The 22,155-nt window shown below is 38.4% G+C and overlaps 1 long non-coding RNA gene across 1 annotated transcript; it reads left to right on the top strand.

Annotated features, from left to right (window-relative positions):
- Positions 1–15,640: 15,640 nt before the first annotated feature.
- Positions 15,641–20,174, top strand: LOC130459865 (uncharacterized). Its single transcript, XR_008919575.1, has 2 exons — positions 15,641–16,152; positions 19,968–20,174. It is a non-coding gene; the product is annotated as an uncharacterized lncRNA (long non-coding RNA).
- The last annotated feature ends 1,981 nt before the right edge of the window (positions 20,175–22,155 follow it).

Below are 22,155 nucleotides of genomic sequence, written 5' to 3'. Positions count from 1 at the left end.
ACTAGTTTCATGCTCGTGCGATGCACGGGTTGTCTAGTTATAACATTACTGTTGTGGGATCTTTTGTGGTGATGACGTGTCACGCGTTCCTCGGAGGTATCAAGTATGCGCTGGCACGATCTTCCTGCAACCTGCAAAACAAGAATATTCCCGTAGGAATATTCCTTCCGATACCTAAGTAAGTATTGGCTAGAGAGAAAAGTAATTTGTAGAGAGAAGGCAGAGCAAAGATAGTATAAGGTAGGTGGGAATGAATTGAATGCCCCCTTTTACCTAGAGATCTGAACTATTTATAGGGCTAGGGTTTCTTGGGAATTGATCCCTAAACCCTGGCTGTATGATTGGATGCTCTCTGAGATTGGGACATGTGTCCATTAGTAGGAGGTTTAATTAGACCTGATGGACCCCTTAAGTTTGGGCTTTAGTCAGGGATAACTTGGGATTTTTACCAAGCAAGTGGACCTCCTGTGCCTAAGTAATGAGTTTTGGACCAGGAAATGAACCCTGAGCCTATATGAATTTGGGGTAGGCTTGAGTTGGCCACGCAGATCTTATACACCAAGGCCAAATCAGGACATGTGCATGTTTAAAGGATGACTTCTAGGGCGGAGGGTGCCTTTCTGAGTTGGGCCTGCCTTTCGGGCTATCATAAGGAGGTCATATGTCACCTTTTAGTTTAGGCCACATCATTTGCCCCTCAAGGAGAGTGGCCATTACCCTTGTGGGGCATTCTCCTTGACATGGTTGTGTGCCACGTGTGGTTGTTTTCAGGATCTTGTTCTCCCTTTAAAACCTCCACAAATCGTTTACTTCCCTCTCATTTCTCTTTTGTGATTTCAGAGAGATTTTTTGAGAGAGAAAACGTAATTTTTCCTTCGAAGATTTTCTTGTGGGAGACTTGGGTGTTCTTGGATTTTTTGGATTCTTCATCCATTGTTCTTGGAGTTTGGAAGATTTTGACTGAGAGTTCAGAAGTTTGATTACTTAGTGGTACGTGTTCCTCTTAGTTTTCTATTTCTTCATTTTTTTATATATTTAAAGTTCTTTTGGTGCTTCTATTTCTTGGGGAGACGTCTTGTCGATCGCCGCGCTCCTCTTGTATTTGGAGGACATCTTCTCTTTTTGCTTTTTCTTCCTTTCTTAAGTCGAACGTCCTGTTCATTATGCAGGGCGGCATGACACGTATTAAACAGACGGCCAATGTGGGTGCATGTGCAGCACCCCAAGAGAGGGACATCAGGGCTCCCTTTTCGAACCCGTCCCATGGAAATAGGGTAGGAGTTAGTTCCTCACATCATTCAGGAGATGGGGGTGCCAGGGCGGCTCGTTCTTCAAGGAGAAGAAAGAGTGTGGCTTGCCGTCCTCGTGTCCCACGTGAGGATTTTGAGGACGATTCTTCCAGTTCTTCGGACGAAGAATTTGCCAAGAATCTTCCTCCCATGGTTCGTGGAAAAGAGGATGTGGACTTGTTTCCTTATGACATCCTCCCAAGTAGGAAATGGTTGAGGTACCTAAAGGAGCAAGGACGTGAGTTTGAGCGTTTCTTGCTCTTGCCTCGTGGTTTTAGCTTTAAGTGCCCTTGTTCTCATAGTACTGTAGACAGTCTTTCTTCGGGAGAAGTTGCTGTCTATACGGCCGCCTTCCGATTAGGCCTTAGATTTCCCTTACACCCTTTTGTAATGGACGTTTTGGATGGTTTTGACATAGGCCTGGCCCAGCTGACCCCTAATTCTTGGGCAAATGTTTTTGTTTATATTGCCAAATTTGCATTAAGTGACGTCACCCCTTCCTTTCCTTCTTTCGTTAGACTCGTAGATATCGCTCCTTCTTCTCGTTCTCCCCAAGGGTGGTTTACCATGTATAGTCGACGGGGTTATAAGACGGTAGTAGGTAAGTCATCCAGCTGGGTATGGTGGAGAACCAAGTGGTCCATTATACGAATGGAGGATCTTTCCCTCTCGAGCGTCTTTCTCGCTGGAATTACAGGTCGCGCTTCCTGTCTAGGATTGACGCCTATCCTCGCCTTCTTTCGAAGGAATGGAGGCTTGTAAAGCCTTTGTTTCAGGCCGAGATGTATCGGCTGTCTGCAAAGAGTCACGCATGGGTACCTAACAGTTGGCTTCCCCATGTGGGACAGTTCACCAATATGGTCTTCCTTGCGGTCGTTGGTCTTTGCCCTTATTTACGTAGAAGTAGTATTATTTTAATTTGTTTTCGTTAATAACGTTGCTTTTCTTGTTCTTCACTAATCTCCTTGGCTTGCGTGGACTCTGCTATGGATCGTTTGTCCCTAGGAGACAAGGGATTGGTGAAGATGCCTGCATAGTTGTCCCAGGTGTATATGGACGACGTTCTCAAAGCCGTAGAGGCAAAGAGGAAGGAATCCTCAAAGAATTCAGATGAGGCGGCTTCTGGTGACCTTCCTAAGGTACTTTCTATTTATTTGGACGCGTTCTAAAGTTTTTGGGGTTTATGCTGGCTTTTGATCTCATCGTTTCAGAGGCCTACTTCATCGGTTACGGGGAAGCGTCCTGCCCCTTCGTCGGCAGCCCCTAAACGCAAACATCCGTTCTTTAAGAAGCTGAGCAGTACCGATGTTGCAGTGACCCCCGGGTCGAAGCCGTCGGCTACGGCTGGGGGAGTGGGGGTTTATGTTCCACAAGTGGAAGACCTTCCTCCTGTACCAAAGGAGATGTCTCCCCTAGTGGCCGATGAGGTGGTTCAGTGGCCAAGGAGGCTTCTACTGAGGCGGTTGCAGATATCGGTCGTGCTTCTGACCGTGCCGCTGCTTCATCGTCTAGGGAGAAGGTGAGCAGGGAGTCCAGGGATCCTTCTCCCGCTGGGGACGCGTCGATGCCTCCGTCTGCTTCGTCAGCCGGTAAACTCCGTAATAGTTAGGACGACTTGTTAACCTTGTAATTTATTATTTTGATTGATATTTACATGTTGGCCCAGGTGGTATCTTCGAGCGGATGAAGCGGGCCGAGGTAGCGCAAATTCCTCCATCTGGTGGTTTTAGCTCGGAGGAAAAGGACAAAATCCTTTCCACCGTCTACGCGGCTATTCCCAAGGAGTATGTGAAGTCTCTTCCTGGGATTGACGAAGGGTTCTTCGGAGCCATGCAATCCCTTGTGTTTGACGTGAGTACTCTATTAATTGTTTTTACAAACTCTTTTTAGCTTCTTTTCAATGTTTTGGGGTGACTTAAGCCTGTTCTGATTTTTGACAGCTCTTTATCCGATGTGCCGAGGGTTGACAGTACCGCTTCGACATGCACCAAGAGATGTTGAATCACAAGGACCGAATCGAGAATCATGAAAAGTACGCCGAGAACATGTAAAAAATGATTAATGAGGATGCGGATGTAGCCATCAGGTCTGAGACTGCTGTTCTCAGAAAGGCTGAGGAAGATGCCCAAAATTATGAGAAGAAGCTGATGGAGCATGAGGAGAAGTTGTTTTCTCTTAGGACCGGGTATGCTGCCGTCTCGGAGCGAGTTACCAACTTCTCTACCAAGGTGGACACCTTAGAGAAGAAGCTCAAGGACACCCAAGCTGAGGTTGAAGCTATTCGGGGAGAGGCCGCCTGTTCCTTCAACCTTGGGGAGGAGGCAATTCTGGAGAGTTCTCGGCGGGCCTAGGATCAGGCGATGGACGGGAAAGACTTTTTCTGGTTTAGACGCCGGATCTCATACCAGATGGCCGTCTTGGCCGCAAGGCACTCGATCCTCCCGAGTTTGTTAGTGACGGGGAGGATGAGGACGTGGAGGAAGAGAAGGTGAACTCCACAGAAGATCAAGACGTCCAGGATGGTAGCTCGACGGCCCCTTGTCCTTAAGCTGTGTGTATTTTACTGGTTGGTTTCTGTGGCGCCATAGGCGCTTGTAATAACATTGATGCCTTCGGGCATTCTTTCATTTGGGTTTGTTGCGCCTTGTGCGCATGTATGAATTGTTAGGTTATGATACATATGAACAACATAAATCATGCAGAAAAACCTTAATGCCAGGATACATATTAATTGCACATAATCATATAATTAGTCTAGGATGCATACACTTTGTAGCATGCCCTCCCTAGCTGCGCCCGAACCGAACAAGAACAAGTCTTTAGGACTCCAAGTGTCGTCCCTCCGTAGACAGTCCACAGCACGTCCGGATCCGCCTTAAGATTGACCAACTAGAATCGCCCTTAAGGTACTATTATTTTCAGCTAAATAGGCAAGTAATATGGCTGATTTTTCTGCTTAAAAATCCTAGCTTTTATTGTTTGAATACTTATTAAACTCGCGTATAAATTTGTGACCCTAGGCACATATTTATAGAATCATGGAAAAGGATTTAGAATCCTATTAGAATACTAAATTAATTAATTAGAATCCCTTTAGAACTCTATTTAATTAATTTCTATCTTCTAGGATTAGGATTTAATCATAGCACGAATTCCGATAGCTTTAGGATTCGTATAGCACGCTGTGAGGGGGTCGAAAAAGCGCGAGGCTAATGCGTGACCTCGTCCCTCGTGGGTGTGACGATTCTTTTTATTTAATCAAGTGTAATTGGATTTCCTGTGAGTTTACACCCAATTGACTAGTAATATAGGAGTCGCCATTCAGTTTTTAACGACAATGAAAAAAACTGACAAAACCCGGTTATCGTGACATAAAGGGAGTGCAATTATGTTTGACCACGACGGCCGTAGGTTCCCTTGTGATCCCTGGTGTGGGGATCTCTCAACATACACCCGCAAGGTAGAGATTGAGGGTTCGGGGGACTGTAACTACCGAGAGGAGTACTTCGCTCGTCGATAACTCCAGAGGCAGGATATCCTTACTAGCTCAGCATAAATAATTGAAGGGACATGCGTTAACTATTAAACTAATCTGAGTTGATTTTAGCAATATGCAACATATAATACTAGATCGATCGCGATTATCTGATTTAGATTGCATTAAGGGACCTAGCATGATAATCCAATTTCCCAAAAATATTATATTTGTTAGGCGTGATAGAACAATCAGATTTAGTTAGTTTAACAGTTCATAAAAAGGGCGAGGAAAGCAATTAAATCATCGAAAAGGGACACATTACGACGCACCCTTGAGAGGTGCGTCACGGTTCTCAGAAAACTAACCACTTTGACTTTGCTATTTCTCCTTTTTATTTAACGAATCTCAATTATGGGACAGGATACGTTCTGTTCGATTTATGGATCGATTGCGACAGAACGCGTGAACAATTTCGCAGCGTGAGGCTTAGGCTAAGGGTTGGAGTCAATACTCAGAATATAATTGTGTGTTGTGTGTCCTTTTCACGTCGAATTTGGGGCTGTATTTATAGGGAAGAGTTCGTGGAAAGATAGAATCGCAGAGTTCTAATCCACAAAGAATTAGGAAAAAACACGTACCCAGGTATTTTCAGCGCCCAGCCTGGGCGCCGAAGATTTCGGCGCCCAGAGCCAGGCGTTGAAAATAGGGTCTGGGCTGTTTTCTTAGTCAGATTCGGATTCCTGAAATCCGTAGTGTTTGAGACTTAATCGAGTCTTCTAGTGCGTATTAATCTTGTGACGGGATGCGTCTGGGCCCGTTACGAACTCTAGGCTCGTTAGGATTTTAATTAATACGTAACTCTTATTTCCGAATCATATTAGGAATAGGATTCTCGCAGTTTTCTATCTCATTTAGGATTTACGTTGGAGTGCAACACCTAATTCTGACAGGTTTCTATCTTTTATGACTTGCCGCTTTTAGAAGCTACCCTTTACGACAATTACTATTTTTAGCACGTTTCCATAAATAGCAGGTTTTGGGTGAAATGAAAAGGGGAATTGAGATTCGTTATTTTATAGGAGATGCGTTGTCAAGTGGAGATTTATGCTTTCATCATCGAACCTTTCCCTTTCGGGAATGGGGACAAAAGTAGGTGTCTATAGTTAGCCCCCACTTTGACTGAGTCTTGGAGTAAGACGATGGTCAAAGTACTAGACGGAGTGCGTCACACAAGCCATGGTGTATGTGACCTGTTTTGCGAGGGTCTCACGAGCCCCCGAGTGATAACATTTGACTTAAGGGTCATCACTTGAAATGTCGACATATCCCTCACGTGTCATTGAGATTAGTCAACTGATAGTATAGAAACTTCCTCACTTTGTCATTGGAAGGATCTAAAGGGGCGTAGAAACTCCCTCACTTTGTCATTGGGAGTAGCTACAGATGTTTTCGAAATCAAAGCTATAAAGTGTAATTGGGCCTGGCCAAGCCCAATTACGAGGTAAAAATGTTTTTAAAGATTCTCATTTTCACGGCTAGCTAAACGAGAAAACCCCCTTGTTTTTATGGGACGTAAAACGAAGGAAAATCCAGCATATCGCTCTTTTTTTGGAAAAAACGGAAAACCAATCCTTTTAATTTTTGGAAAAGGGAAAACCAGAAAAAGTTATCGCTGCAGCGACTAAGGACCTACGCGGCTTGTGACGCAGACCCCGCCGGCTAAAGATGGCGAGCCTGTCCGCTAAGGGTGGACACCCCGTCCGATAGAAGTGGACGAATCTGTTTTTGAAATTTGAAAATAAGGACCTACGCGGTTTGTGACGTAGACCCCGCCGGCTAAAGATGGCGAATCTGTCCGCTAAGGGTGGACACCCCGTCCGATAGAAGTGGACGAATCTGTTTTTGAAATTTGAAAATAAGGAGCTACGCGGTTTGTGACGTAGACCCCGCCGACTAAAGATGGCGAACCTGTCCGCTAGGGGTGGACACCCCGTCCGATAGAAGTGAACGAATCTGTTTTGAAATTTGTTTGTGCTTTTTGAAAATAAGGACCTACATGGTTTGTGACGTAGACCCCGCCGGCTAAAGATGGCGAGCCTGTTTCATTTTGAATTTTGAAAATTTCATTTTTGGAAAACTGAGGACCTGCGCGGCTAGTGACGCAGACCCCGCCAGCTGAAGGTGGGCGAGCCCTGTCCGCTAAGGGTGGACATACCTGAATTCGTTTTTCTATTTGGAACTCGCGCGGTTCGTGGCGCGATCTTGCCCGTTTGAGGTGGGCAAGTCCCTATTTCATTTGTTCTTGTGATTTCTTTGAGAATTTCTTTTCTCATTCATTCTTGCAGGAGCGAATTCTTTCGAGGGATGCTCGAGTTTAGTTGTAACCTGAATGTGGGTTGACAACGTGCTTAGACAGGCCATTGTCTTGTGGTCATTATCTTTCATGGTTTTGAGCTATTCTTTACGGCTCAATCTTGCCACTACCTGGGTCCTTGATTAGGGGACTATGTATGAGCATCAACGGCGACCTTTGTCTTGAGGTCGTAAACCGGTTTTATTTTTTGAGACATCGAAACACGGGACTTCGTACAGCGTAGTCTGGGAATATTGTTTTTTACTTTGCATAATATATATTTTCCTTCAACCCCCCAAGCATTCGTGCTTGACGGTCATTTCTTGTCAAAGAGGTTCCTACGCATTCTGTAATGTCCTTGATCGTGCTTGGGATTGTGCTCGTAAGTGCGAGCGATCTTTGTAGTGGTGTGCTACTCTTAACAAAGCCGTGAGGTGCGACTTTCAGTAAAGAAATCGGCAACTTTCAAGTCAAATGAATATGGCAGGACCCTATAGAAGTCAGAGAGGGCCTGGGATCATTTTCGGCGCCCAAGCCTGGGCGTTAAAGATTTCGGCGCCCAGCGCTGGGCGCTGAAAATAATTCCTGGCGAGCTTTCTTGATGACACAGTTGGCCTCTTTGAAGTTCTATGTATTCTCTTCTCTTTTGTTTTTTCTTTATTTTTAGAACGTGATGATTTTCTTGAGAAGCCGTAGCCGATTGGTGGACTACGGTGCTTGTCGCTTTAGGGCGGTTATTTTAAGGAACTGTTGCTCTTAAGGCGTACAGTTATTGCGATAGTTGGGCGAGTCTATATGGCCCGAGGAACATACCTTGAGGCGTAAGACTTTGACCGCTCTTGTTGTTGTATATTTTTCCTTTTGAACGCGTTCGTGAATGTTCGATACTTAGAATGATGATATGTATGTGCGAACGAGCGTTCATAGAATGGCCGTTGTCCGCGGTCCATTAATCAGTTTGCTTGAGCAATGACTGATTTTGAATAGTTTGCTTAGAAGCTTGATAGGGTTCAGGCCCATTCATGAAGTGGGCTCAAGCATCGTGCCCTCTCGATCGTTCAAACATTTGCTTCGAGATTTTTTTATTTTGCTATGGTTGTTTCGTAGCTTGGAGCCCCCAAGTAAGCTTGTTGGGATGCTTCCTTTTGGCGTACAATTTTTGTAGGTTCATTCGAGAGAGATACCTTGGGGTTCCGCTCGTGTAGGTGCGAGTGATCCCTTCCGCGGTAGGTAATATTTTGCTACCTTTAATCCTTAATGTAGGAGTCATGTGGCTTGCATTTTGAATTTGGGCGATAAGTAGTCTTTGCCTCTTTTACACGTGCTCTTGGTCGTGCCTACATTAGCGCAATATGCCTTACTCTTTTTTAGACTTGTACCGTGGGATGGTTGTGAAGGAAATAATGTCCTTGGTCCAAGTATGCATTCAATGATAAGTCTAATATATGCGGTTCAGTATTAATTAACAAGTTAATAATTCAGTGAGATCAAGTGAGCTGAATGCCTAGCTAGAGGCCGCTTCAGTTCAAGTGGAATTAATGATATTAATCCACAGCTTACTCTTGACTGAACCCGTAGGGTCACACAAATAGTACGTAAACGGATCAAGTATTTAATGGCATTAAATACTCCATCTATGGATATTCGGAATCGACGGATCTTGGTTTCAGTGGGAGCTGAGATCGTCACAGGCAAGAAATGAATACTCCGGAAACGATGATATTGCCGGAAACGGAAATATGGATCGTATCGGAAATATAAATATTATCCAAGTCGTAGATGTTGCCGGAAACGGAAACATGGTACGTATCGGAAATGGAAATATTGCCGGAATCTGAAATATTGCCGGAAACAGAAATATTGTCAGAATCGGAAATATTATCGGAATCGGAAAATAATTCCGGAAACAGAAATATTAAATATTTGTTCGAAACGGAAATTGATTCCGGAATCGGAAATATTAAATATTGTTCGTATCGGAAATGAATTCCGGAATCGGGAATTTAATCGGAAGCGTATCGTACGAATTAGCATCGGACGAGGCCCGCTAGACGAAGGCCCAACACGAAGCCAGGCCATCGCCCAGCAAGCCAACACGCACCATCGCATGCCAAGCCTCGACCAGGCCCAGCGCAAGGCCAGGCCCAGCCAAGGCCTGGGGCGCGCGCGCGAGAGCACAGCAGTGGGCCCAGCGCTGTGCGCCTAGCGTGGGCCGCAAGGCTTGCGCGGGTGTACGGTGCTCATGCAATGCTTGTGCGGGAATCCTAAAGCAATCGGGATTCGAAATATGATTAAATCCTAAAACTATTAGATAATGATTATTTAATTAGAGTCCTAGTAGGATTATAATTAAATAAATTAGTATCCTAATAGGATTCCAAAACCTTTTCCATAACTCTATAAATAGGTGCCTAGGGTCACATATTTACATAGATTATTCAAGTATTCAAAGTGAGTTTTTGAGAGAAAAATTCAGTCACATACCTTGCCTAAAAGTGCCGAAATTATTAGTACCTTAAGGGCGATTCTAGTTGGTCAATCTTAAGGCGGATCCGGACGTGCTGTGGACTATCTACGGAGGGACGACACTTGGAGTCCTAAAGACTTGTTCTTGTTCGGTTCGGGCGCAGCTAGGGAAGGCACGCAACAAAGAGTATGCATCTAAACTATGCTATATGATTATGTGTAAATAATATGTATTCCTGGCTAAATGGTTTTTTCGCATGATTTATGAATTGTCATATGTATCATAACCTAACAGTGGTATCACGAGCCTCGTATTATTTTCATAATCTAAATTGCATGAACATGGTTAAATATTACAAATTTGCAAGAATTAAAAGGGGTGATTAATTTTCGTAATTGTTAATTAATTGCAAATTGCGTTTATTTAATTATACATACGCAGTTTTTCGGCAGTTTCTTCGTTACTCATCCAAATCGAGTGATTTGTGTGTCAATTCCGCATGTAAAAGACATTCTAAAATTTTGACAAAAATAGTACTTTTCTGCCGAACCCAGAATTCTCAAATTCGAAGCCTAACTATGACTTTTCGAAGGTTTTAGTTTTTCGAATGCAAAATTTCGTAAATTTAAGATGTTAAATTAAATATTTGCGATTCTTGTTGATAAATCTTGAATTTTTGATTGACCTACTGTATATGTTTAACAAGTTTGAATGCCTAGCCTTGTTAATTATGCAATCTAATTTGTAATTATGATTAATTTGTTGAAAATTAGAATAATTTAGAATTAATTTAATTTTCATAATTAATTATAATTTAATTAGATACCTATGATTAAAAACCACCATAAAAAATTGTAAATTTATGATAAATTTTAAATTTTTATGACCTAAACTTGAATCCATGTTAATCGGAAATCAATTGAATAATAAATTTTCGATTTTTCGCCCTAAAATTATGAAATTAATATTAATTTATTAATTTGTCATTTAATTTTAAATATAATATTTTTTAAATTTTATGCGATTCGTTCATATAACTTGCACGCACAAAGCAATGGACGCTACGTGTTACCCTTAAGGGGTGTTGTATAGTGCGGGCATGTGACGACGAGCAAGGGAGCTCGTCGCCCATGCGGCACGAATGCAATGAGCAAGGGCATGGTGCACGAGCACAAGGCTGCAGCCCTGCCTTGTGTCGTGGGCTATGAGCAATGGACGAATGGGCATGGGCGAAGGCAAGGCACGGCAGTCGCGTGTGGGCAGCAAGCGAGCTGCGCCACAACGCGCACTACCTCGCGCAAGCGCGCGCAGCCTCGCGCGCAGCGAGCGCAAGCTCGCGTGCCACGAGTGCTGCACCCAGCGTCGATGCCGCGCGCAGCGAGCGCTGGCTGGCACCAAGCGAGCGCGCACAGCATGCGCTGGCGAGTGCACGAAGCGAGCGCTGGCGCGCGCGCAGCGAGCACCAGCTCGCGCGATGGCTTGCGAAGGGTAGAAGCAGCAGCTATGCGACGTAGCGCATGGGCTGCGCGCACATGGCCAACGATGGCTGTGTGCGTGTGGCCCATGGGAGTGTGATGCGTGAGGTGTTTGCGTTGCGATTAGATCGTTTTGAAATTTTAATTTGAAATTTTCAGTTTACGTAATTTTAATTAATTTTAAAATTAATAATTTAAATTATTTTCTTGGATTTTAATTTTGAATATTGTAATTATAATAAATTTTATTTATTCTAATTATTTTACTAAAATTAAAATCATGAATTAATTTAAATACGACTGAAATTAAATTAAACTTTTTGGATTCAATTATAAATTTATATGAGCTTTAAAATTTTAATTAAATTTGTATGTTTCCGGTTAGACTTGAAATACATTTTTATGTTTACAATTAGTAAAGCATATGAATTTATTGGTTTAAGTGGGAGCGCTTTTTAGTCATAAATTCTTGATTAGGTCTACGAATCCTTAAGGTTAAAACAACTTGATTAGAATTAATAAGGACTGAATAATTGGTAGATTATTGGTGCCCTTGATTAATTGCTGCAAATGTTTACGTGATGCATAATGTGTTTTACTAACCAGCTATGTGGGCCATTCATGATAATGAATGGGTGAATGGTATATATTGTATATGTACTGTTTTGCAGGTTATGAAGTGACTAGTATGGCCCAAATAGGATAGAAAATATGGTCTGCGTACCATTAATTTGAATGTAATTGGTCTAAAGTACCAAAGTTGTTTTTCGATTCAAATATGGTATGCGTACCATCAAATAGTTATAATTAGTTTTAATTATAGCTTATTCTATTTGAAGAAAATGGTGCCTCCCACGGAGATTTTCAAGACGGACTTTGAAGTTAAAGCTTCAAGATGAAGTCGGGCCATACTAGATCACATTTATCTTATGCATGTTTTAAGTTATTTATTGCTTTTAAATATGTCTTAAAATGCATGAGATCAAAAGCTTGATTATGTTGCATGATTAAGGATTTTAGTTCACTTAAAATCTAACCAACATAGTAAGAGCCTTAAGTTCCAAACTTAAAAATTGAGTTAAAAGGTGCCATGCCAAAATATACACTTGCTTGGATATCCTTTACATCAATCTAGTAATAGTTTTCGCTCAGCGAGGTGTTACTTATTGGTCCTAAAGGGGCAAGGTACACAAATAAATTGTGAGTACATGTTAGTTTTGGTGAAACTCAACGATATAAGTAAGGAGTCCTTTTATGTCGTGGCAAAATCGATAGGTTTACCTAATAAGTTCTTAGACGTACCTATCAACCAAGAATAGTTTCTAGACTATTAGCAAAAGGCTTTTGCTTACCTAAGATGTTTTAGGATTAAGTCGACAAACTGTGCTTAGTTCTTCAATGATTTTAGGATCTTGGAATCATTTTATTCACACCTGCCGGAACACATAATTCGAATAAAATGCTAATGACTTGTTTAAATTGCATGATTGCTTTCATTTTCAAGTTATTATTCATGATAAATGTTTAGACTTTGCATGCTTCAATGTATGTTTTAATTATTGTTTATAATTAAATATCTTGCACTGCAATAAATCCTTTTAGAAAGGTAACAGTAAATTTCCTCGATTGGTAGTGAATCCAAGAACGATTCACGGAAATGAGAGAAAGTGAGCAATTTAAAATGTACGTTTCTTATAGCGACTTTTATGGTTGTTTTCGAATATCAAAATCGAATGGCAAACCAATTGGTGCTTGTGAATTCAAAATACACTGTAGTTTTGAGATCATAAAGCATTGAGCTTAAACGCTCAGCTTTACCAATGGTTAACAACCTAATATCTTTGTCCATTTAATTCTCGAATAAGTCTAGTCCCTAGACATTCGAATAGATCGATGCTTAGAGAACTTTAGAAGCTTCTGGTAAGATCATCTAGTTGAAACAGAATGTTCAACATAAATTAAATGGTAAAGAACCTTGTTGGGGTGACATTGGACATGTCTAACAAAGTATAAAAGTCAACACTAAAGAATTCAATTCTTAAGACTATAAGAAAGGGTACAAGAAATAGGAAAACGAGGAACAAATGAAAGGAATTTACGATTCCGTTTCTACCTATAAGTTTATGTTTAAAGAGAAGTGACCTAGCAATCAAACTTCCTTGGTATCATATACCGCTTGAGGTTCTTACTTCGGTAATAACTCAAACAATGGAAGCTAGGATACACTAATGACCTACAAGTGGGAAATGAGGCATGGCAATGCTACATTAGTTGTAGGGTCATCTAGTTTGTTTTAAGTCCTTTCAAAGGCTGGAACTTAATGGCTATTTTGTTCCATAATCAACATACCTAAATTTCTGTTTTCAAACACAGAAAGACTCACATTCAAGAAAAACAAAAACAATGTTTGTTTGTTTATTTGAATGAAATGGTCAATTACAGGTTGAGTCAATATGCTTGATTAAAACAAACAACTCTTTAAAGAACTTTACTAGGTTCAAATCAACCCCTTGATTTGAGTTCCACTAATCTTTGGCATTGTTGCTTAGACCATATCAACAAATTAACATTCAAAAGCTCTATTTTGATGGACTTTTGAAAGTTCATTGATTTCTAGATCAATTTAAGACGACTAGTCTTACTTTTTGAAAGTAACAAAAGATATGAACTATTGTTAGAACGCCTAGACAATAGAGTTCAAAGCTAAAGAAAGGTTTTATGACTTTATTATTTCACACAGATTTGAGTGAATATAGGTTTATTTACTCAATGTGATATAAGTTTGAATCTGATTGGCTAGTTCAAAGATTCAGAAGTATAAATCCCACTTGGCAAGAAATCATAAAGATCTAGGTTAGATCATGTTGATGATTACTTGAGACCAAATATGATCATCAATGATTGTGTGTTGTAATTTCACAATCTAGGTCCATAAGATATGGCATATCTTAGTTGGAATAATCGAAGTCAATTAGTACTTGATTCGATCAATGATGGATCATAAAGACTTTTCCTATAATTTCTAAAACAAAATGCTCAACTACCACCAAACTAAACCAAATTCGTCAAAGCTATTGAAAAGTAATTTCAGAATAACTTTTCATAAAATATATCTAGAGAGTTGCAAAACTCAGTGGGAGCTTAGTGTTTGTCATTCGACAAACTAAGGCTCAAGTATAGATATATGTTTCATTATGATTTATTCAAATGAAACACAAGGGTATTGTTTCTACCACGAATTTTTGAGAACATAATGTTTGTTTGCTCGAAATAATGTCCTTTTGGAGATTCGTTTCCAAAATGACAAGTGGGAGAAAATAGACCTCGAAAGTCTTCGAGGCAAACAACAAACATAAACGGAGATTCCGGAGGCTTTTCGAAGTGCTTCAGAAAAACCGAACTTATTCTTTAAGGACTTTAGAAGTGGCTTTAAAGAATAGACATCTCTTAGAAGACTTTACAAGTGCTTCAAAGAGAATAGAATATTCAAAGGACTCTCAAAGTGCCTGTTGATATTCTATTGTTTGATGTTCTATACCCAAGTAGGCATAGAGTTCAAGTCACTGGAACTATGAGATGCTTCTATTAGATAGTAAAGAAACATAGAGTTCTGGTCAATGAAACTATGAGATTCTTCTATTAGATAGTGAAGAAACCTACAACTTGCAGTCAAACTATTATCATGTAGATTAATGAGTTTGTGACTTGTAAGAAAGCTATGACGAAACCCAGATTCCCTAAAATGGTTAGAGGCCATATATAGGCTCAAATGTTTTAAATGGTTAGAGGCCATAAAACATACTCAATGTTTTGATGACAAAATTGAAATTTTGTTGATTTGCAAGAATAGTTTCACACCTATTGGTTGCAAAAGTTTGTTTTAAGGATAAAAACCATCAAACATGAAATTGTGTTCACACACAAAGCTAGATTAGTTGCTAAAGGTTACAAGCAAATTCACGATGTGGATTGTGTTGAAACCTCATGCAAAATCGTAATGCTTAAGTCTATAATTCAAGCAATGATTGCATATTGGTACATATGGCAATTTAATGACAAAACATCTTCCTCAATCAAATGTTGGAAGAAACTATGTACATGGTATGTCATAGGATTTGTGGATCCAAATAAATGCTTGAAAAGAAAAGCTGGTTTATAAAATCTAAGTACAGATTTAAAGCAAGCAATTGGGAATTAGAAATGTATTTTAGTGAAGCTAATAAGTATTTTAGTTTCATAAAATGTACATGATTCTTATAGATATATAAGAAGTTTAGTGGGAATACATAAAACTTAATTGGTCCTATGTGTATCACACACATATCTCTCTATTGTGAAATAACATTCAAATGCTAATGACTTAGATTTGAAATTATTTATCAATGATGGACCAAGGCGAAACTTAGTACATACTGGGTATTAAGATCTGGTTACAAAGATCTCATAATATTGTTTTAGATTAAGTAATGGAATTTACTAAATCAAACACGAAAGACTCCATTGGAGATATTCGACCCATATGAATTACACTACTACAAAATAGGCTTATAGCAACGCCCTTTTATGCAACACTTTTACTGGCGTTGATATATCATACCTATTGCAACAGTAAAATCATTATTAGTTTGAGTAGACTTTGACTTTGAAAAAACGTTGCTATAGAAACCTATGGCAACAGTTTTACATTATAATAATTATTTTTTATTTCACAAATTTTTTGATAGGATATTGCAACAGTTTTGTTAGTCAAACATTTAAAACTAGTTAAAAATAAAAAATAAAAAAAGTAACAAATTAGGTTTATTAACAATTTCAATATAGCGCAATTTTTTTTGGTTTTCACTCGTCACTTTTTTCACGGATTTTGTTTCACCCAGAAGTCCAGAACCCTTTACACTCTGTTCCTGCCTCTTCGTTCTCACGTTATACGTTCTCTCTCGCCGCCATCGTCGTTGTGTTTGAGCTCTTCATCATCATTTCTTCAAGTAGGCGAATTGAAGATTGATTTTTCTGAATTTGCTATTGGGACTCTGAATTGGCGATACATAGAAATTTGCAAATTGCGTTTCTAAATTAGCGAGAAGAACAAGGTTAGTTGTTATATATCTCTTCGAAATTTGGTTTCAAATTTCACGATTTTTCTGTTTAAATTATTGAGCGATTATAATTGATTTTTTTGTGTGGTTTTGAGGGCTAAATTAGGGTTCTGTTAGGGAAATCGGGTATTGGGAATTTGGTTGAATTTTTTTCATGCCTGATTCCAATGGTATTTTGGATGAAAATCTGTAATCTGTAATTATTTGTGGAGGGAGTCGGAGTAGATTGTTCATCATGCTTTGTAGATGTCACAGCCTGATAGAGACCAGGTTTCTCTATTTCTTGCTGCTTGCTTGTTTCTATGAACATGAAAATACCAGATAAGAACACTGCTGGCTAACAAGCTATACTTGTCATATATAACCAAATTATTGGATATTGTCACTAGTTTTCATTTTAAAAAATGACGTACAACAAGACATGGATTACAATGTCAAGAAACTAATTGTTTTTCATTTGTCACTAATTTGACAAGTAATACAAGAATTGGCATCTTTAACAAGTCCAATAGTTCTATAAATTTCAAGGAAAAAGTTGGTAGAAACTGGTGTTTGAGGAGTGTAATCACTTTCTCCTCCTAACTATCCAGTTAATAACCACCACATAGTTGTACAGAAAAAACAATAGTGGAACGAGTATGCTTCCTGATACCAGTTTTTTACAACAGTTTTGTGCTTCCTGATATATGGGTTTCAAGTATCAACTTCTTTTACCTGACAGGACAAGGTAAAATACAAAATGATCAGTTATAATTAATTGATAATCCGACAATATAGCCACTTTGAATATGCATTATATAAACATCAACAAACTAGATAAAAAGAATGTGAACATCATTTGATACTACTTAGCATTATTGGATCGTTATGTACAACTGTACAACGTACAAACAAATGGAACCAAGGCCAATAAACAAGAATAAAACATTGACGAGGATAACAACCATATATTAGGGAAACAACGGAAATATAGAACTTGGGAAAATAGTGTGGTTTTCTAGATGGCATACAGATTTGAACTTTTTCCAACAGAATGTCTAGCATCAGACCTTCTAGTGCTTTTAAGGTTTCAAATTTTAAGCTATAATGTAACAACACCAGTAGAAAACCGCACAGACCAAAAAGAGTTGTTATGAACAAAAACTCCAATTTTGCAATGCTTGAAGACTCCAATTTGCAATGCTTGAAGACTCCAATTTTGCAATGCTTGAAGACTTCAGCTGCCTCATTTTTTCCCTACTTAAAGAACCAGAATGGTTGTTTTTTTCAGTTCTTTGATGAGCTAAATATGAACAAGACAAATATTTTCTAGTTTGTTTATTTAATTCACTAGATCAAACTCCAATTTTGCAATGCTTGAAGACTTCAGCTGCCTCATTTTTTCCCTACTTTAAACCAGAATGGTTGTTTTTTCAGTTCTTTGATGAGCTAAATTTGAACAGGACAAATATTTTCTAGTTTGTTTATTTAATTCACTAGATCAAACCCAATGATGTCATTTTCAATTGATGACAAAGCTTGATAATATATGCCGCGAAGCATGAAGCTCAATGTCAACTGCAGGAATAAGCGAATTTGAGTGGTTGTCCGTTGTTGTATGTCTTATAAAAGGGTAGAGACATTAAGACATCAGAGACTCAAAGTTCATAACCCTCTCTTTTCCTGAACTATTGAGACATCAAAGTCTCGAAGTTCATTTTTTGGGTTTTCTTGTTGTAAATATATATTCATTTCATATCTTGTTGTTTATCTTGAGCTTTTTGCATATATCTGCAATTGTATAGTTTCCTGCCGCTTTTGATTATCCCAAATATATCTTCTTGTTATTTACTGAAAATCCCAATTCAGAAAAGATGACTGATATAGAGAGTCAACTGATTAACCCTCAAATGAGTGAACGAGTGCCCTTACTACAAGATCATCCTTTGATTATAACAAAGGATGATACTAACACAGCTTCATATTTAAGTGGAGTCTTTAATTTGTCATGCACCATAGTTGGTGTGGGGATTATGAGCTTACCAGCTGCCATGAAAGTACTTGGTGTTATCCCGGGGGTTCTTTTGGTTTTTATTTTCGGATTTTTGACTAAGTACTCTGTTGAGATATTGCTTCGCTATAGAGAAAAGGAAGGATCACCTACGGGCAGCTCATATATGATGCTTTTGGAAGGATTGGAGAGATTTTGTTTCAAATTAGTGTCATTATCAACAACACAGGCATTACCATAGTTATTTGATAATAATTGGTATTAGTTCATTGTCCCCTAATGCAACTCTTTTTGTTCATAGTTTAACTTCAGAGTTGCTGGATATAGAAAACCGCACTATTTCTGGTCAGTTATAGTCACAGACTCACAGACTCAATAGGTTATTTAGTATATATTCATTTGTTATGCTGCAATTTTGTTTCGTTCGTTTGTTGTCTTGATCAGTTGGTTATTTGGTGATAATGTTGAGTTTCAATTTGCTGCTCTGTCTATACTGTTGCTGAGCCACTGACCTGACAAACTAAAAAAGAAAAACAACTACTCATTTTAAGTTGATTCAATATTTTGATTGATTATTTACTGGACAGTCTGCTTAAGGTCTCTTATTTGTTAATTATGTCTATATCCAACAATTCTATTACTCATTGCAAAATATTTGTGATCTATAACTCTTTTTTTGTGTAATTTAGGCATTGTCTCATTTTCAGTCCAAATTTTACATGTGGAACAAGGTGTTATTCAGTCTTGCAGGGTTGAGTCGAGTCACTGAGATCTCCCTTAACGGCACCGGTTACTCAGGTTCACTCACTAACATAACATGGTTACTCCCTTACCTCCATACACTTGACGTGTCAGGCAACTCTTTGTCAGGCTCCCTCTCTAATCTGATTCGCCTTTGCCGCCTTAGCCTAGCCTCTCTAAGAACTCTTTACACTCTCCATTCCCAACTCTCTTGGTTCCCTCCCTCACCTTGAAGAGCTCTATTTTAGATGATAATAAACTCAGTGGTTCAATCCCTTTAAGTTTGAACAAGCTCTCTGGTGAATTCCCCTTTTTGGGGTTCTTTAAAGAATTTAATACAGCTTTGATGCAAGTAATAACAATTTATACAACTTTGATGCAAGTAATAATGCCTACACACTTTTTACACATGCAAAACGTTCAAGTCTTAGATCTTAGTTACAATGAGCTAGCTGGTTCAGTCACAATTTGGTAGATGTTTGAAGCCTGTTAACTTCAGGAGCTCTTACTCCTCTACTTTCTTGGCATATGTTTGCCTTAAAAGTATGGTATATTAGGTATTAAAGACTTCTTTTTGTGGAATATTGCTGCCAGTGAAAAGTAAGTGTCGAGTGCTGCTAACATGAATGTATTATTTGGTGAAAATGGATTATCTCGTGTAGGGGTTGCTTGTTTAAATGGTAAAGTGTATGGAGGTCAGGTAAAGTTGGTATTGGGTTTGCAATCCAGTCGTAATAAAAATGAGGTAAATATAATGAAACCTAAGTGAATATTGCTAGTTTTTTTTGGAAGTGGGGTGTTGATTGGTGCCTATTGTGTTTGTGAAATGGCATATAGAACCAGTTTTAAGGACTGCATGGAGTTTACTTCTTTTTTCTTTTGTTTTGCAAAAATCTTAGTTTGTTGTATATCACAAGCTACTGTTGTAAACTTATTTGGTTAACAAGTTCATATTCCTTATTTTTAAGGTTTATCTTTTGTCATTCATGTTGAGCTCTTTTTTCTTAAATATTTGGATTTTATTCATTGATAATGAATTTCTTATTAAAATGTTATACTTGATTTGTTTGTTGTGCAGGATGGTGCATATAGTCAAGAAGTACGAGCTACTTTAAATATGTGGAGATTCATAGGGCTTTTGGCACATAAATATTAGACAGGTTTTAAAAAATAAAGCTAACGTATAGTGATTATTGCAGGATTTTTTAATTTTAATGGAGGTAGTTTTAGAACCAATATTTTTTTGAACTATTCAAACAATTGTAATAGATATATATTATGCTTATGAATTTACATTTTTTTAGCTTATTTGTTATTAAAATCTTATTATATGTAGTTCATATTTATTACAGGTATATGGATAACTAAATCCATTTGAGAATGTAGCTAAAGATCGATTGAAAGCTTTGTATTACAGGTATATGGATAACTAAATCCATTTGAGAATGTAGCTATAGATCAATTGAAAGCTTTATATTACAGGTATATGGATAACTAAATCCATTTGAGAATGTAGCTATAGATCAATTGAAAGCATTGTCATAAACTCAATTTAAAGCGTTGCCGTATATAAACTCAATTAAAAGAGTTGTATATAAACTCAATTGAAAGTGTTGTCATAAGCTCAATTGAAAGCGTTGCCATAAGCTCGATTGAAAGCGTTGTCATAAGCTCAATTGAAAGCGTTGCTATAATCAAAACTAAAAGTGTTGCCACAAACTCAATAGAAAATGTTGCTATAGATATAATTAGATGTGTTACCATAGGTGTAAGAAAGTGTTGCATTAGTTTTAAACTTCAACCAACAACCAACTACTAAGTGTTGCCTTAAGTTGGCGAAAACTGTTGCCTTAAACGTGTAAATGTTGGCTTAAGTTGTTGAATAACTGTTGCCTTAGGTTAAAAGTGTTGCCTATAAAAAGTGTTGCCATAGTTAATTATGGCAACAGTTTATCATAACTGTTGCCTAAATCCGGGAAACTGTTGCCATAAACTTATAGCAACGCCCCCTATTGGTAACGGTTTTTAAACCGTTGCTATAGGCCTATTACAACGGTTAATTGATCTATGGTAACTGTTTATTGCCGTTGCTATAAGCCTATTTTGTAGTAGTGGAATAAATCTAAGTAAAGGATGTTTGAACTATGTATAAGCATTTACTAAAGTTAAACATCAAAGAGTCTAAATGAGATTCTTAAACCTATATTATATGTCAAAGAATTTAGCTGGATTCATTATCTGCTGAAATTGAATGAGCTAAAGTTACATGAATAGAATTCAATTGGGAATTATTCTGCAAAAGAATTTATCATGTATGATATAATATGAGGATCGCCAAAAACGTATCGTATAACTTTAGGCATGACGAACATATACCAATCTCTATTGATCTAAGTGAAGATCAACTAGATTGAGATCAAGAATACTTATGGTACTTGAAAAGGTACATAGGAATAGTTCTTGATTCAAGGAAATAAAGATATGCTAAATATTGATGCTACACGCATAAACACTGGGAAAGGATCAAGCAAGACCCTTTGGAGTTAACCATTGATAAGGACGAGCTATAGAGCATCGTGTTTTGAAATGGCAACATGGATTGGAGACCATGAGTTGTTGCGTGGGATATTAAAATATTTCTATGTTCTAAGATACAGCTGGAAAGTATTCCACATATCTGTGAACTGCTTGGATAAGTAATTCCAAACAAAGCATCACTAGCAACCTATAAAGTTGAAGTAAAAGTACTTATTGCCTAAGAAGCAATAAAACAGAGTTGTTTATATTAATGAGTTCTTCATTGAACTTGGGTGGATCACATGTCTGCTAACTTGATGGCTCTTCATTGCAAAATGCGTAGAACCACTATCAAAGTAAGAAAGACTAGATCACATAATAAACAAACTCAAAAGATCTTATCATCCTATCTCGAATATCATTCGATGAAAAGGATATTAAGATTGGCAAAGCATGATAACTAAACCTATGCAACAAGTGAGAAGCAACACTCACATTGTAGCACTGGAAATCAAGCATAGCTTTGAATTCCATGAACTGTTTTAAAGATGGGTTTGAGGCCCATGGTTGTAAAACAATGGGGTTAAACATTTATCATATATGAAATGTATTTTCATATTCCATTTAATCTTGGTTTAGTATTAAATGATGAGTCCCTTCAATTTGACGATATATTCAAGATAGACTGTCAGGACCAGTCCTGTGACTAAGAAATGTCTATCAAGTGAACTTGAACGTCAAAGGTTGAA

This window comes from Spinacia oleracea, chromosome 4 (assembly GCF_020520425.1).
Source record: "Spinacia oleracea cultivar Varoflay chromosome 4, BTI_SOV_V1, whole genome shotgun sequence".
NCBI classification, from domain to species: Eukaryota; Viridiplantae; Streptophyta; class Magnoliopsida; order Caryophyllales; family Amaranthaceae; genus Spinacia; species Spinacia oleracea.
Note: the sequence above shows the minus strand (reverse complement) of the source record. Positions and strands in the feature narration are given on the sequence as shown.